We start from the raw sequence: 6,416 nt of genomic DNA on the forward strand, positions 1-6,416 counted from the left end.
AAAAAAACAGAAGAGAGAATCATACTTTTCACATTGCGGATTATTTCGGGCGAGGCTCGGGCGATTCATCATGGTCGTCTTCTTGGAATCTTCAAAGATAACGAGCCATCTGCTCGGGCTATTCATCAACAATAAAACAGAGAGGCGTGAAATAAGTTCAGCTCATCGTCCTCTCACTCAATGGCTAACGGCTGTGTGCTGAGAAGCATGGAAATGCCACCTTAATGGAAAGCAGAGGCCCCTCAGACCTCTCTGCCAAGCACTGTGCCCCAAATTCATACTGCAGGTGGATCAATCTCAGAAAGAGAGCAAATCCAGGCCGTGTGCTGCTAAGGTGTAAAATGGCTTGTCTTGAATTAAAAAAAAAAAATCTATTCATGGAAATGTGCAGATTGTTTTCCCTCTGAAGTTTAAGCACTTAAACAAATTTAAGTTCAATACTTACATTTGTGGCCTAAAGAGAAGCGAAACCTGCCTTGTGTTTAGATTCTCAGGGGCACAGGGTTCACATGGCTGCCCTGGTTGTGATGGCTGAATAGACAAAAATGTTTCTTAAAAAAAGAAAGCTTTAGCAAGGTGTTAAGGGTGTTGATTTTCTTGCAGTTCTGTATTTGCCAGGTGTCCTAATAAAACGAGTTGCTCAACATGGGCTCTAACACTTCTATTACTTGCTATTGTTTGAGCCATAATGTGAATGATTTTCACCACTTTTTGCCAAGTTTCTTTCATTTCTAATCATTATCTATAGGGCATCCAAGCTGAGCATGTTGAAAGAAGCCTTGCCTCTCATCCAAAGGTGGGTGCTGTATTTCTTTATTCCCAGTCTATTGTATGCATTCACAGTCAAACATCAGCAGTGCCAAAGGCATGCATTGTTGAAAGAAGGCTGTGTCAACAGTTTGTTTCCATTTCTTTTCAAACAGAGTTTACCCAATTTGTACATGCCCAACGTCCTCACCCAGAGACAAAGTCAACTTGGTGTGTTAAATCAACCTTCAGCTGATGGAAAAAAAATGGATTGAGTCAGGTGGCTTTCTGTTTATTTGGCCACGGTTGTTTTGATAAACCTCGGCTGTGGAATATTTCATAAAAACAGCGATGGCTCGGAATGTTTTTGTTCTCTGTGAGCGGAGGAATGCCCTGTGCTGAGTCTCTTTTGAAAGGTGGGTCTTTTGTAACGCGGTCGAATCGGGCAGCCAGCTTTTTGTCAGGCAGCATTCTTTGTTCTGTGTTTTTAATGTGAATGCATTAGCGCCGAAGGCCTTCAGCTTCCCCACAGGTCAGCCGTTGCTTCGTTTCCTTCCGTGGAGCACATTGCCCACAACCTGAATCAAGCTGTTATACCGCAGGCTTGTTTCTCTGTCAACAATTGTATTCATTTTGGGTTTTGGCCAAAGGGTTGATTATGTCCTTGATGGTGACAAATCCATGAAATTGTGTTTTTATTTATTAATGACTATATTGTATATGCACAAGTACGAAACTGAAGAAAAAATTTAGGGGTGGGTTGTCTGATTAGAGAAATTCAAGGTGTTATAATTGACCGTTGTCACATCTGACCCATGTTGATCACTTAAATCACTTAAAGTTCAAATGCAACTGAAAACCTGTCACTTTATTCCATTGGATCCAGTTCAACATTGTGGTAAAACATCTTAAATGCTTGAAATTCAGTTTAAGGTTACAGGATTTAAATAAAAATAATTTACGTTTAATGAAATCCTCTGCCACTAAAAAGGATCAGCCCAATCACAGTAAATTCTGAAGAGGCACGTGGTGGTGAAGTTCTCATATAAATTTAGTTAAAACTAGTTCTGCTTTCAAAAATATTGTTTTTTGTCTCCCATTATACGGGCTCTTTATATTTCCCTGTGACAAATAGAATTTCTTTTTCGTTTTTCTTTCGCCTGCGGTGTACCGCTGCTTCTCTTCAGGAATTAAAATTTGTACAGCCATTGTGAGTATGCTAACAGACCGGAACTAAACAAATACTGAATATTTTTAAAACATCCAAGTGGTTAATGAGACAAACTGATTCAGAGTGAGCTCCTTTTATAAATTGAATTAGGTCTTCAAAAGAGGTCAATGAATATATAAACCCACAGTGGAAAATTCAATTTATTCGCAGTAATGCGATTCCTCTCTCCATGTGCTTGGCTTCTCTCTGTATTGTGTATGTTTATAGACAAATAATCCCACTTAATTGCATTAACCAAGCATATGATTAATGGTGAAAAGTGGGCAATTAGTGTGTGCGTTAGCTGCAGCATGTGCTGAAGTGACTGTCCTGCTGCACTTGAATGATTCACCATCCTGCCTGGGGGAATGAATTGACAACACAGACCAATCCCACACCTGTAACCTACAACCTCTCTCTCTCTCTCTCTCTCTCTCTCTTTCTCTCTCTGTCTCTCTCTCTCACACACACACACACACACTCTGAATTTAATTCATAGCCCTGATGAGTGTCAATATTTTTGTGCAGAACCCTCTGCCAATGTGCTGGCCTGATACAGTTCATATTTATTGTGTATTATATATCTTTCAGCTCATAATCTATGTGTTCTTTCCTCTACAAAGCTATTATCTGAAAGGTAGGGTTAGGGAGGTGGCTCCACTTACAAACATAAAATCTGAGGCCTCCAAAAGGCGTATGGAGTAGCAGGAGAACGGTAGCGGATCTGAAGCCCATGTCTAAAGCTCCAGGGAGTTCTGGCCTGGAAAGCTTGTCTTGCGTAACCATAGGGGGAAAAATAGTTGCTCCTTCATTCTCTGTGTGCTCAGGGCTCACAAAGCACAGCTCTTGAATGGCTGGTGAGAAACTCCGCCAGTAATCAATGGCTGGGGTTCACTCCTGCAGCGCCCCCACAGTTTTTCTCCAAAGGTAAAATGGGCCAGCTGCTGCTGTTGAGCCTTTTCCCTCAGCTGAATAAACCAGCTTTGAATGGAGGGGGTGCAGGGGGGCAGCCATTGAATTGGGGCCACTGGAGCTCACGCCAAAATTGGGGCTCATCAGGTCAGTTATGCCAAGGAAGGAGGGCCCCATATAATCACTCATAATAGAAATTAGCAGGGTTTGAATTTAGGGGGGGAGGGGGGTTGGGGGGCTTGGGTTGGGCTAGGAGGCTAGGATTCCAGGGGGGGAATAAGTTTTAAAAATATAAATCTGGAGGAGCTCTGATAATACTGTGATTTTAATTAGCCTTGTTGTTGTGAGCATGGAGACAAAGTTAAGTAGCCGATCCATTCCACAATGTCTAAAGAAACAAGCAAACCAATTATTTGACAATTTGTATGTATGTGTGCATGCAGGTGTGCATGTGTGGGGGGTCTATTTATTTGTGTGTGTATGTGCGATTATACATTATGGCCATGTATATTCACATGATTTCTTCCTTGCAGTGCTTTTATGGAATGGTATCAAATGAAGGAAATTATTTATCTTTGACAATTGTTTAAAAGTTTGAGGGATGTTTCCCATTGGCTGTAATGGATTGTTCCTTCTTCACAGGAATGTGCTCTCAGGGTGACAGTTTGCTGCTAAAAGCTTAAATTCCCAGTTTGGTTGGCAGTTCATAATCGGCTTCCTCTGACAGACAAGGGGCTTGTCTCTCTTTTCTCATCCCTGGTTAAACCTGGCTAACCTGCTGACACCGGTTTGCTGCTCACCCCAAAATTGCAGTGATTTCACCCCTCACCGCCGCAGCTGTGCAGCTTATGGATGTCTGCCCCCAGGACCCAGTTGGAGTTAATGGGATAATGGTTGCCACGTTCTGAATGCACACGGCCTATAGAAAAGATGCGGGTATGTCGGTGCAGGAGACTGTGATAAGACTCCGGACAAAGAAAAAATACATATAACTTTCAATATTCGTTTTCAGGTTATAAATGAAATATGCCATTCATTTAGCAAGCTAGGCTAACTTGCCAAAATAACACAATTACAAAAAGGCTATTGACATAATTCCTCAATACAAGTTAAGCATAAGGATGTGAGAACTACAAATATAAATGGGTTGAAGTTAGGACTAGGATGTATTGCTCATTTGGACAAACCTCCCACAGTTTCCGTTTTACAGTGATAAACTGTAGTAAACTGACAATATATCACATGTACAGTACTACATGTACAAGAAAAAAGTCCTTGAAAGTCAAGCTTTCCCTTGCACTCAGACATAATCTAATCTCTGATCACTACTTACAGGATCTCTGCTTTAGTCATTTTTGTCAGTTTAAATTACAGTGGCTCAAAATAAGAACTACTGTTAGTTCATGCTTGTACCTGCAGGTCATGTTTTCACTTTACACTGGGGCTTTCTTTCGATTTGTTCCTCAGAAATGTTATATTATCCTGCTTATTGTGTGTGTTTTATGCTTTCCTTTCTGTGGAAAAATATGACTTAACATCATAGTTTGCGTCAAAGTACAGACACTCTGAAGGAACGATGTGGTGTCCCTTCCAACCTGACGAAAGCAGAGCGCCAAATTGATGTGAGCTGTGCAGAAAGTCATTGCTGTGGCTGGGTTTAAGTCCCATAGCAGGAGCACAGAAGAAGCAGACACTGCTCAGGTCTGTCTGAAGCCCGTGCAGCAGGATAATTCAGACAGGGGAGGCTGGGGCACATTGCACAGGGGCCAGCTGTAAGCATTTGAGCCCTGCCAGAGCATTTAGCACTGTGATAAATACTGGCAAACAAAGGAAGGCACCCCAGAGGCATCAATCTTCGGTGCTGCGGGACAGATGAAGGTTCCGCTGTTTTCAATAATGATAAAAACGCTCCACTTTTTCTTAGACTGTGTTTGCATTTACAAATGAACACACAGAGAAACATGCTCACACACATTCCCTCTCCCTATTTCTCTCTCTCTCTTCCTCTCTCCCTTTCACATGCACACACACACAGATGCAAACATGCACAAACACATGCGCACACCAATACACACACACACGCGCACCCACACATGCACACACACATTAAAGTTTATAGGGGGGGCATTATTATATGAATGCTCTGCAAAATGTTTATTGAGGGAAATAAAACACTGTCACAGTCTAAGAGAAAGGCACCTGCATAGAAAACATTTGAAAACTCCACCCTGAGATATTTGCAATGGAAATTATATGATAGTGTGGTAAAATTTTCAACAAAAGCAATTATTCTAAAAGTCATTAGCTTCTGACAAAGGGAATTGTTATAATATAATGCAATTTAAATAATGGATTGTTTGGTTCTAACTTTTTGTAGCTGAAATACAAGTTAAATAATACATTGTGTGCATTTAAATCAATGTATGCTTGCATTATATGGTGTTTGAGTGTGTGAATAAACAAAAACACAAGTAACATGTAGCACTCCAGTAATGTTTTTTGTTATAAAACACACAGATGCTTATGTTAAGTCTGATATGTTAAGTAGGAGAAAAATGATGATTACATTTAACCACAAGTCAAAGTGCTGTGGATCTATGCCGTGTTTAAAAAGCAACTGAGCAGCTACACTGGTATTGTGCACACATCAATAATTCATATTTAAAAAACACCCTCTAAATGTAGAACTGACTATTAAATGATAGACAGCCACCCTTTTGTATCTGGATATGAATTATTCAGATAAAAATGCATAATACGTTGCACAGTTTTCACTAAAGAGTTAATATTTGAAAATGAGAAACAACATGTAAATGCCTGATTTCTAAAGTCTTTATACAAAAGTCTTTGTATGGAATATTATTGATTGACATATTCTACAAGAGTAGAGAAATACCTCAATGCTGGTGGTAAGGACTTTTCCATTCCAGACTGGAATGAAAATAGGAAGAAAAGGCACCGTGCAGTGCAATGAGGAGACAAGCTGGAGATGAACCATGCTGAAATGATTGATGCATTTCAGAGACCGCTTTGTCCTCCAGTACACGCCCATTAGCCTTTTTAAAGCAAATACAAAGATTGCATTTTCACAGGTGTTCATGGCTCCACGTTTGCTTCAAGCATTCGAGCAGAAGCACGCCTTTGTTGGGTGGTGGGGGGAGGAATCTAACACACATTGAATTATTCCTGCTCTTGAATGTTTCGCATGTCTTGGAAAATATGTCTCTTCTGACTCATTACGGGTATTTTTTCTCTTTTTTTTTTTACCTTCTTTTGACCCCTCTATCAAACACATTGAAGGAAAAGAAAATTCTCTGCATTAGTGTATCACTAGTCTACCTTCTACCCTGGAATGAAAGCAAGCCAGGTTTCTGTCGGTTTGTGGTACATGCTGGGTGTATCTGCTGTGGATACTCATAATATTTTACATTTAGCTACAGCTTTGGTCTATGCAGCTAGACCGCAAACAATGCTGATCATTTAGAAATCAAATGCCATGCTATCATTTGACACTCAGAGTCACTGAGTAGTAGTCAACATAACAAGG

This window comes from Anguilla rostrata, chromosome 13 (assembly GCF_018555375.3).
Source record: "Anguilla rostrata isolate EN2019 chromosome 13, ASM1855537v3, whole genome shotgun sequence".
Classification (NCBI taxonomy): Eukaryota; Metazoa; Chordata; class Actinopteri; order Anguilliformes; family Anguillidae; genus Anguilla; species Anguilla rostrata.